This window comes from Papaver somniferum, chromosome 1 (genome assembly GCF_003573695.1).
Source record: "Papaver somniferum cultivar HN1 chromosome 1, ASM357369v1, whole genome shotgun sequence".
NCBI lineage: Eukaryota > Viridiplantae > Streptophyta > Magnoliopsida > Ranunculales > Papaveraceae > Papaver > Papaver somniferum.
The window spans coordinates 182,480,259-182,492,116 of NC_039358.1; the positions used below are offsets into that span (position 1 = coordinate 182,480,259).

At 36.3% G+C, this 11,858-nt stretch overlaps 1 pseudogene; it reads right to left on the reverse strand.

The window, feature by feature from the left end:
* Positions 1-176: 176 nt before the first annotated feature.
* Positions 177-8,386, reverse strand: LOC113309455 (annotated as a pseudogene).
* Positions 8,387-11,858: the final 3,472 nt, after the last annotated feature.

The window sequence follows — 11,858 nt, forward strand, 5'->3', positions numbered from 1 at the left end:
AATTTATGCACCTGGTGATAGTTGTACATTTATTACACGCTGCCATGAATTTTTAGCTCATTAATCCAGCTTTTAAAATCTATGCATCAGCTGGATTACCCTAATTTCATCGATATGAAAATTACACTTGCAGGTTTGAGAAACATAGACTCCTGGAAAGTATCTATCATCACAACTGATCAAAATACAAACAAAATTTTATACAGAAGAATTAGGAATCATTACACCGTTCTTTATACAGAAAGTATTTCCAACCTCTCATGAGATATATCATCACAACTGATCAAACGTCATTACACATCTTACTATCCTGACACTGAAAAATGGAGTAAAGCCTAAAAACATTTCATTCCTACATTTTACAATACAGAGTTTAAAATGAAACACAGCCATCATAGATCAGAGTTCGGGTTGTTTCCAGCAAGGATGAGAGAAATCTCCAACCCCCGGCTAAATGCTTGGTTGAACATCAGTCGTGTCTGAAATGTTGAGACAAAGGGGAACCAGGAGAAAATGGCAATGGGAATGAAGATAATCATTCCCATTCCAGCATCATATAGACGAGCAATGGAGCGTATCGACTTCCACAACCCAAGCTTCTTCATCAACGGCTTGCAAGCAACAGTTATCTATAATTTCATTAAACAGCATAATTTTCAAGTCGCTGTAAATTAAATGCCAAAAGAGTGTACAGATACTTCAAATGCCAACTTTAAGTGATGAGATCTCATGACAACATATAATCATTTTAGCCTAGAAGCAATACTTCTAATCCCTCACTAACAACAACTAAATATAAGGTTCTAGGCTCACTGACGGGTGATTTCCAATAAATCTACAAAGTTGATTTCTTGAATGCTGAGGAGAACGTAAGTCATAAGCTGGCATCCTATACCAGTACCACTCATCATCAATGTTGATGTATATATACAAACAAAAGGCTATTCTGAAGGTGATGACATCCTGGGGAGAACATAATTGATAAGGCATCCTATACCAGTACCACTCATCATCAATGTTACATTATACTAGTTGTACCACAGTAGAGCACCATCTCAGTTTTACCTCAAAAAAAAACTATAGTAGCATCTCTTAAATACCTATACTTGAGTCTGAAGTTGACATTCATAAATACAACTGACCAAAATGTTCCTCTACAGCAACTACCATAAAACTGGATTACTCTAAGCATCAAAATGCCACTTCGTTCAGTCAGCTCAATATAGAGAACGGGAAAAAGAAAAACAGTAAGTGTGAAAAAGAACCACTAGCAGGCCAGGAATATTACCGAAATAATACCCCATCCAGTGGGTACAAATGCCAAGATGCAGGCAAAGATATCTGGCACGGATAGATTAGTCAGTACCACTGCAACAGCCAAACCAGCCATTGCTAGCATGAATGATACGCCTTGGACAAAGCGCAGCACCAGCTGGAAATTAACAGATATCTTCTGGCTAAAGGTAAACACCTGGAAAACCCACCACATGAGGATGAATGAATGTTCATAACATGATACCAGAAGTTTTCTTCCAGAAAACGGGATACGGTTTGATTCAAGTAGTTTTTACCTTGAAAAGAATAATGAGAACAGCAAGCACGATCCACGATAACCCGTAGACCTGCAAAATAAATAACAACTTGAGTTCAAGCATAGGCAACAATAGAAATGTTTCTTCAGTAGCAATGAAATTCTTTTGATTTGCAATTACACTTTTTCTATGACAAAAAAGAGGGCCCATACAAAAAAAAAAAAAAAAAAAAAAACAAATTTTATTTCTCAAGAATGTCTACCGTCAAAGAGGTATCATCCCCTGATGCATGCAGCTTGTAAACAATGCCGTACTGGAAAATGAAAAATCTTAAACTCAGTAAGATCTCCATTAACCTCCCTCCAAATGTTCGAATATGTTCCTACAGATATTAAAAGACAAGATTTGGCATTAAAAATATGCTAGCAAAAGCTAGTGATAAAATAAAAATGTTATAAGACACTGTCTTAACAGAAACCAGACTTTTAGAATAAGTGTGGTGATACATAATAACTTGCATCCGTAACATGTGTAAGGTTTTGTCCATCACCAAATAGCTCCATACAAGTAATTTGTTTCTGAGGTCAATCCCGATCTAATAGCAGAAAGGATCACTCGCAATCTCAAACTTGGTGGTATAGATAGTGCCCCCGAAGGTTAAAGCTGAGCTTTTTTCAGATTCTAAGAACGAATTTGGCAGTAGCCAGTATACAGGTTTAAGACATTTGTGCTATGTATTGTATATAACTGCACGCATAACATAATGTAAGCCAACCAGTATGCTCCTCTCATCTGAAAAAAAGAAAAAGAAACACATCTCTTCTTCTATCTAAAACAACTGTTACATGCAATACTTCTATTGAGCTTTCCATACATCAGACAATAGTACCATATTTCTTACCAAAAACATCTGCCACAGCAACTTAGTAGTGAATGAACAAGATGCTTTCTGGCCATCTCACCATAACTGATTGCTACTGAATTGTCAACTGCGGATTTAGAGTCTCTTTTCTGTTGTTTCTTTTATAGGTCAAACCTATTGTACCACAGAGGTTCCACGTACATTGGAATAATTGTTTGGCACACTAAAAGACGACTCAATTTAGGCGCTCTCACATTTATAGGGAATATTCTAGCCCACGCATTACGGCCAAATGGTCGCACTAACCACCTGATGTTCCATAACATGCTATGGGGAGTGACGGATCTCAGAGCGAGGGATCTCTGTTGACTACCTACATATTTGTGATATTTTCTTTTTTATTTAGATGTTTGAGACTAAGGTTCACCTCCTATTTCAATTTTCAATAAAATACTCCTCCGGGAGTTTGTCAAAAAAGAAAGCGTCAAGCCAAGGTAGCAAGACAAAATACCAATTCCCCATCCCACCAAGCTTCCCAGCTCTCCTCGCCCTTTACTCCGATACCACCTCTATACAGGAGCCAATTTGTCCAGTCTCTGAAGTCCTCTACAGTCCTGAAGAGCAGTAGAACACACTTGTCATTCTACTTGTCCCCGTCTAATGAATCAAAAATGGAAAGTTACTTACTTCTGCCATTCAAAACCAGATGGATTGAACACATAGGGTGCAAATAGCCAAGAGAGTGCCATGAACCAACTGCTAACAGAAAGAAGAATATAGCCTAAAGCACCACCATCATCATATCTATAAGCAGCGTACACCACCAGCAAAAGTGCAACTTCTAACCTATAAAGTTTTGGATGACAAGAATTAAAAACAGCTCCAACTTAATTAAAAACAATCACCAAATCCAAAAGAACAGACCACATACCCTTTAACAAAGTGGCTTCGCGAGTATAGCCTATAATTTGCTGAAAATTTAATATGTTGCACCACGAACCCCCTGCCTGTTGCTTGATACTGTTGAGAGAAACTAATTTTTAGATATTTTCTGAATGAAAATGATAGAAAAAAGATACTAAGAAAGATCAGCAAAAATATACCTTTGCACCCCCATGGAGAATTGTCCTACCAAAATAATGCGTTCTTGTGCCAAGAGAAAATGTGAAGAAGACAGAACAAAGCTGGAGTTGCATTGTGATAAAACTGACAACCGCCTACAGGAATTCAGAAGATATATGCAGAGATAAAGAAGTTTCCTCGAGATCAAAAATCTTTCACTTTTAAAGGGGTAAAAATGTCTATATAGGTGAATAAAGTGAATGGCCAACACAACAAATAGATCTAGCCAGATCACACCATATGGAAGGTGCCAACTTGCCAACAAAATCAAAAGAAGAAAATAGCAACACTAACATGAGATAATATCTTCATAAGGAAGCCATGAGATATGACTCTCTAAGACAATGCAGAGTAGGATCCTCGTATAGTTTAGACATGATGCTTCTAAGATACCACTTATCAGATTTGCACATGCTCGATATTGAGATGTCAGTTCCTTTACCTTACTAAATATGTTTATTGCAGTTAAATCCACTTGGAAATACCACGATTTTTCTGGAATATATGACCAAGCCATATCTACCAAAATTAAAGTCACCTGTAGCGCATGCATGAAATTTGTTTTTGGCTAGTGCCCAGGACCAAGACTAACTCTCTTAAATGGCGTTGGCATGACTGCAAGCTTAACATAGAGAAAAACCAACCTCCCAAGGCTATGGGGCATTATATATATATATGCATATCAATAACAAACAAGATTTAATAATTAGTGTGACATGGCAAGTAGCTGTAGGACTGTTCATTAATTAATCACCCAAAGAAAATTTTAAGTAAAACATAGCAAGGGACATAAGTTTTAGAGACGATGTACCCTCAAAAAACCTTGCTCCAAAATGAATCCCAAAATCATCGGTATAGCAGTAAAAACACCGATCTGGAAAAGAAATTGTGTATTGAGAGCAGCAGTCAATGCAGTGTTCTGCAACACATTGGCTTTTTCCATAATAGATTCACCGGCTCCAGAGAGTGCCTAGATCAAATCTCAGGATAAGTTTTTCAAGATGGCAACTTCAAATCTCAGCTACTCAAGTAATTCAAGAGAACTTCAAAAGCAAGACAGGATAAATGAAACACGTATTTTTCACCCCTTCAGAGTTTTATACAGAACTGCAACAACATAGCTACTTTCTATTTATAACAAACAAGTAAGAATTATTTAGCAAGTTCCTATTGCTATCATCGAAGATGCACAAATTTTGAACTCTGAGTCATAGATGCCTAGTCACCATCTTACAGGATGCCATCAGCCAACAAGACATGCTTCACGGAATTAAGAATATTCAGACAATACCTGCTTTGGTTTTAAGAATCTATCAGTATCATATAGAAGCAGAGATGCCAACTCACCAAATATATCTTCCCGTACAGAAAAATATACACAGTCAGCACTGTTAACTGCATAAACATGAAAATGTTCAATCACCGGAGAACTTTAAACTGCAAGTTAATCTACTCAACATGAGAAAACGAAATTCAGAACATATTCACCTAATGTGTATATGAAAGTGAACCCAAGCCCTAAATCTTGTCTAAAGTTCAAGAATTTTTTTTATAGGACTGAGAATGGTCTAATAACTGCAGTCGAGTAGCATACCATAGTACAAAAATAAAATCCAACAGTGGTGAAGTAGAACGACAGCATGCGGAAGAAATCAAAGAGTTGACCGAGTCTGTAAATGTCCCTACTAAGAACCTGTTCACCATTACCACTAGCCACTTTCCCTTCAAATACTGCAATCTGATTAAGACCAACATCTCGACCTTTTCCAACCTGTAGGTACATAATAAGAGAACTGCAATAACCCAATATAATGTCAAATACGAAACGTTCTTTGAGCAAACGTCCAGTCATACCTGAATGTACTCATGGTGAGTAATATTGCCTTGACGCAATGTTGAATTGAACCCTGCACAAAAACTAATAATCTTGAGACACCTTTTTTTTTTCTTTTTTTGATAGCATTATTTTGAGACACTAAGCAAACTGATATTCTTCATTGGCTATTTCCTCAGCAGAAAATTCAGTCACTAAGAGAAACTATGAATAGTTGCCTCACAGCAATATATTGGAGTTACCAGCATATATATCTTCGCTAATGTTAATAACACGTGATGCTTTGCTGATGCCGCCTCTTGTTATGTGGAAAACTCGATCAAACACATCTGGATGTCCATAATGCATGCGCACCCTATATAATTCGAAAAGATGTAAAATGTGTTACCTCTGAACATGTATGGAAAAATTTAAAACAAACCATATGCACATGATAGGTAGACTTACTTCAGAGGATTTGCTAAAACACGTTGGCCTAAAGTTACAAAACTTGTCTCTTGGTTGGACATGAATGACGCCAAGGATGAAACACTGTGAATCATTACAGAGAAGCGATCTTGATAATTATAGATACAAAAGAAAACAGTGACGCAGTTATGGTACATACACAATTGTCAAATGAAGGAAAGAAAGAAGAGGTATACCTTCCTGTGAAGACATGCTCTCTTACACACCAAGAATAGTTGGAGGACGAATACCATGATCATGATAGAACTCCTCCAGCAAATTTCTCATCTTCAAGGCTTCCTCGAAGTAATTATCCTAAGAAAATATTCCATAGAAGAATTAGGTCGCCCAAAAAGAAGTGATAGGGACATGTAATCAGCAAATTACAGATTTAAAAGAGAGTATTATCTCTTTATCTCTTTTAAAGAGAGAATTTAATGAAAGCAAACAAAAGTACAGCTACGTATTTCTCCAGACATAATTATGCCAATATCACAACCAGCTCTTGCTATCTTTACATTGGACAGTACCTTACTAGATGACACACAGTACCTTACTAGATGACACACTAAAGAATTGTACCAAGAAGGGACAGTGATTTTCCATATACAAACAATAGTTTAAAAAGCAAATCATTCTACAAACTGTAAACCAGGCACAGGAGACCACACACTTCTTGTGCACTGGATTTTGTAGAATGACTCTAAGAAAATCTCAGATATACGAGTCTGATGTAAACAATAAAGGCGAGGATACTCATAGAGAAAGACGGGCTATAGCTACTACACATAATGTTTATCCAGTAAAAGTAAGAGTCATGGTAACCTGATTCATATCAATTGTCTGAACTGCACTACCACGTGTAAAAATGATAGCATGGTTCTGGTTTTCAGGCTTCCCTTCACCAAGTTTTGGATCTCCTGGTAATTTTACGGAGTATATTTCCTGCAATACGAGAAGAATTGGCCATGCAAATTTTCTGGATTAGCATGAGAGGAACTTTGAACATGAAGCAAAAAAAAGAAATTGTATTAGGCCTTTACATGCTTGAGTATGCACAAGCATTTTGGTTTCAGGGTTTGTTAAGATGTCATCTTTATTAAAGCAGTTAGTCAGCTGGTAGTCCACAACACCAGTTTCGCATTCAAGCATTGCCTCTGATCGCAATCTTTAACAATGGCACATAAATGGCTGATTACTAAATGTTTATACTCCAACTACGGGTTTTTGTTTCTTTTGTGTAGCTAGTTTTAATGACCAACAAGTTTTAGAAGAGAATAGACGCTCTAGGTAGTGGACCGTTGTTTCAACTCTATGATCTGACTGAGGAGTTGATTGATTAAGATAGATAGCTTGTGTTCTTGTGAAGTGAATCCTAGGCTCTCTGAGTAATCTTTTTGCACTAATGTAGGATGAAGATAAAGATGTCTTTCTTTCATCTAGTTTTTGAAGGGGAAGTGGAAAATCCTAGGCTCACTACAAAGTAAAATCTTTTCGCACTAATATAAGATGACAAAATAGAAACACGAAGGCAAAGCGTTCTTATTCAAACATTTAATATTTTGGAAAGCTCACATAAGGTATTATCAAATGATATGTTTACACTAGCTGATTACTAGCTTCAAGAATTGCCTCAGGTCGCAATATTTAGCAATGACACTAGCTGATTACTACACAATGTTGACACTCCACTACTGTTTTTGTTTTCTGCTAGCTAGCTAGCTTTGGTGACTAATGAGTTTTAGAAAATTTAACACTATGGATCAAAGAATAGTGCAATCATGGAGCATAAACAGCATGTATTCTTGCGGAATGGAAAATCTTAGGCTCCTAAGACTAGGTCTTATGGCCTTCACAAGAGCAAGAACCGTGGGGAAATGAAGGGATTCCAAAATTTTGGAAATTTAAGAAAGCTACACATAAAGCCTTGTTCCGCTGATATGTTTCAATATCTATATCACTGGTTTCGGGTTCATGTGCAATGGCACATGATGGTGATCAGTAGACAATGTAGATACTCTATTACAGTTTTCAGTTTCGAAATAGCAAGTTTTCACGACTTATAATTTTTAGGAAGAACTAACCGCATACGGTAGTGAATCATTGCTTCAACTCTGTGAATTGATCAAGGAGTAGTGCATTAGTGGATTGATTAAGATAGACATCTTAGGTTCTCGTGAAGTCGGAAATTTTAGGCTCCCTATATGTTTTAAAAGGTTCCTCCTAATTTGCTAAATGATGTCATAGTTAACGGGAATAATTGAAAAAAGATAAATGACATCCAATGAGAGAAAGATGTCATAATATAACGATAGGAAGACCTAAAATAAGAGGGTCAGTTAGATTCAAACCTTGTCTTTCCCATTGTCGTCAGCCTTAACAAGCTTTGAGTAGTACTCTGTATGAACTCTACCCTCCTTTAGAGTTTCAAAACATCAATGAAAGCAACTCTAAGAGCCTCGTGTCTATTAGCAAAAGCAATCATCAATATCTAAGAAACTAAAAACAGTTGATAAAACATCCATACACAAACACGAGATCGGAATGAGTTGCATAATACCGTTGCATCAGCATTGCAATGTCTGCAGCCTCTGGTTTTTGTTGTTTTCTGTTTCCCATAGATTTGGCATGTTACAACATACGTAAACTTAAGATCTGCCTGCGCTCGAGCTTCAGGGGACAGCTCAAAACCTTGAGTGTCAAAGGCCTCCTTTGCTGAGAGTGTGGCTTCCGTATCTGTAATTTCCAACATTAGAGCATCTCCTAATACAACTCAAACAAGAATATAATATATGGAATCAAGAATGCAAACCTCGGGAGAAATCCTTTCCAAATAGCTCTGGAGCATAATTGCCTTCCTGTAGTACATCATTCCCCGTACTGCATCAACTCCAGCAAGTTAAAGAATGCAGAAAAACTACAAACTACAAGAGCTAAAAGGCTAAGAGAAGACATACAGCAATTTTAGTTTCAGTGAAAATTGAGGACCAATCTTGCATATAACCTAGCAATATCGAAAAGGTCACACAGAATTACCAGGAAGAAAATTATAACCGTTTCTTCAAGAAACTAAAATTCTTGTACTAACTCAACTTTAATAATCATGCTGCCTGATCCTTCATATGGTAATTTAATTTGATAAAGAAACAAACAGTACGAGAATGAGAGGGGGAAAAAAGGCAAACACAAACCCTCAAGAATCTATTACTTAAACCACATGCTGTCACTTTAAATTTAAGCAATCAATTCAAACATAGAGGATACAAAAGATATCCCACAAAATATGCTGTCACTATCTTGGAAGGTGTCGTAAATTGGTAAGAAAATATTAGACAATCAGTTTAAACATCAAGAGTACGAAGGATAATCTTCATTCAGAAATCAATGCAACCGACACCAAGTACTATATCAAAATTATGGAGCTTTCTCAACAAACATAGAAAGATCAAGAAATAGGAGACCTAGTGAAAAGTTTTTAAGAAATTACCAGTCCTAGCTAATGTTTGTCCGCGGTAAGAAGCCCAAAACCTAAGCTCCAGGACATCGCTGGGATTTTCAAAAAGTTCAGAAGTGGACTAACTATGAAGATGAATATTTGAGGCCTGAGATTCAACCAGAAAAAGCTTGTCTACAAGAAACTATACCAAATGACTAATCACATTCAGAACCAGAATCTGTATGACAGGTTAAGAGAAGATATGAGAGTAAATCGGTGGGAAGATTATGGATGAGACGTCGGATGTAATTATAATTTTATTTAATGTATTAATTTAAACATTTAATTGTTAATTTGTTTGTAGTTTGTGTTATTCAATTTTAATTTTTATAAAAATATTCAATTGTCACTTGGAGGTTTTCAGTTGATCATGTGATAAAAACTTTATCTCCAACGGCTTTCAATATATCCCAAATATTTACCCACTCATCCCATTTCAAGATCACAACTTCTACAAAAATATTATATTCTCACTATCTAATCTCAATCAATATGCCTAGTCCTAACTTTACTCCAGACGAAGATTTATCTCTTTGCAGAAATTATGTAATATACTATTCGAGGAGGAGTGAAGAACAGCGCCAAGCTGGTTTAGTCAGTCAGAGTTATTGGGGTAAAGTTCATGATATCTTATGCAATGACATAGGTAACCCTCACAATCGGGATCGTGCACAACTGTTCGGTTGATTTTTTTTTAAAGAAAACAAGTAGAAGATTTTATTACTTTAATTCGGATTGTAAGTCGATATAGCGTAGGATTGTAAGTCGATATATGATGAAATTGATGTTCGATCGCGAGATGAATGATGAAGATGGAAAATAAAGAATTTTGAATACAAAGCTCATTTTCACATCCTCAAGGAGTTTCTCATCCTTTCGTCTAAGATATGGTCAGGCCACATACGTATTTAATTTAAAAACATGCCCCCTCTAAATCCCCGTAAAAAGATTACTTTTTGAGAAAAATTAGGAAGTTAAACAGTTGGTAATAAAACCGTTGTGAGACTTTATTTTCTACTTTACAATACGTGTCAATATAAAAGATGGGCCACATACTCCAAGTATGTGTCCCGACCACATCATAGTTGCACCGGTTTCTCATTATATACGATGTAAGATGTTAATGTGGTGTCATAATTAAGTAAAGGTTATTAAATAGAATGCAACGACAAATTAAGCAACTTTTTGTTTCAAATTAATATTCATTAGAAAGCAACAACATTTCAAATTAGAATTAAAATTAATACATCAATTATCTAAAGGTACTACTGCATCGAACTCATTATCCTCCTCCTCACCATCAGTTGTATTGTTATTAAATCGACTTGTTGCCACACATGTTTCTGCTGGGGGTTCATAATTGAAATGTCCGTACCAAGAATCTTATGCTTATCATAGCCATTAGCAAAAGATTTTGAGAAAGCCGGTTATTTTTCGTCTCCCTTTTTTGGTATTTCCGGCCAACCTCTATTTGCTTCTCGGCGGTCTTCTAATGTTCCATAAACTCCTTCGTGTTAAAACCATCAGAGTTCCCCTTTCTTGAGCTAATTTTCTAGTCAGTCTTGCTCAGTTTCTTCCTATAATTTTTTATTAGCATCATCATTGAGAACTAACTTGGCATTTGGGTTTCTTGTGGTATCTGGTGAAGAAGTTGGATTTGATACACTTGGTGAAAATGGGGTTGAGGCAGAAGAATTGTAAGGTGATCTTTCAGGTACTCGTTGATTAGCTGCTAACACGTCTGGATTATATTTGTTGAACACTTTGAAAATATGATAAAAGCTTTCGAATTAGAATTTTTTTCATTCTTGCATTGCCAATTTGTACGATACAGTATTTCCATATAACATCCACAACACCACTTTTCCGACCTCTCTTGGTTTGCATTATTGCAGCAACGCAAGAGGTGACTTCCTTATTGATCATAATGAAGCGTTGTGCCAACCCAGTCGCATCATGATCATTGATGTTCATGGTCTGTTCTTGATATTTCATAAATATGTTATCTCACATGGTGTTACCATGTTGTTGTACACCATCGATGCAATCTTGGGTAAAAAAATATTATAATTACGACAAATACATTCATCTTCTGAGACATTGAATTTGACCCCTGAGCTCTATCACATTTTTTACTTTTACCTTTTCCCTTGAGAATCCATATTACGAGAAACTAAGAAGTTCTAGAGAAATTAGTTTATCTTGTTTTAGATTAGAAGATTAGTGAGAGACTAAAAAATTCTAGAAAAATATAAAAATTCTGACATGAGAAACTATTGAGCGTTAATCAAAAGGACGAGCTTAGAAAGACAAGCACTAGCATCGTCCAGACCATCGAGCGACGGAGTCCCTATCGCTCGCTAGAGATTTTGTCGGGTTTATCACTTTACCTTACCCACTTGGTGCAAAAATGACAAATTATGTTGTTTGAAATATGCATAGGAACAGGCCTTATGCTTATTTGGAAACGGTTTGTTTTGAGGGGCAATCAAGATATTTTCTTTAAAAATATTTATTTTCTTGAGGACCGAGTTTGTTGTTTGGATCTTTGGATTTTTGTGGTTA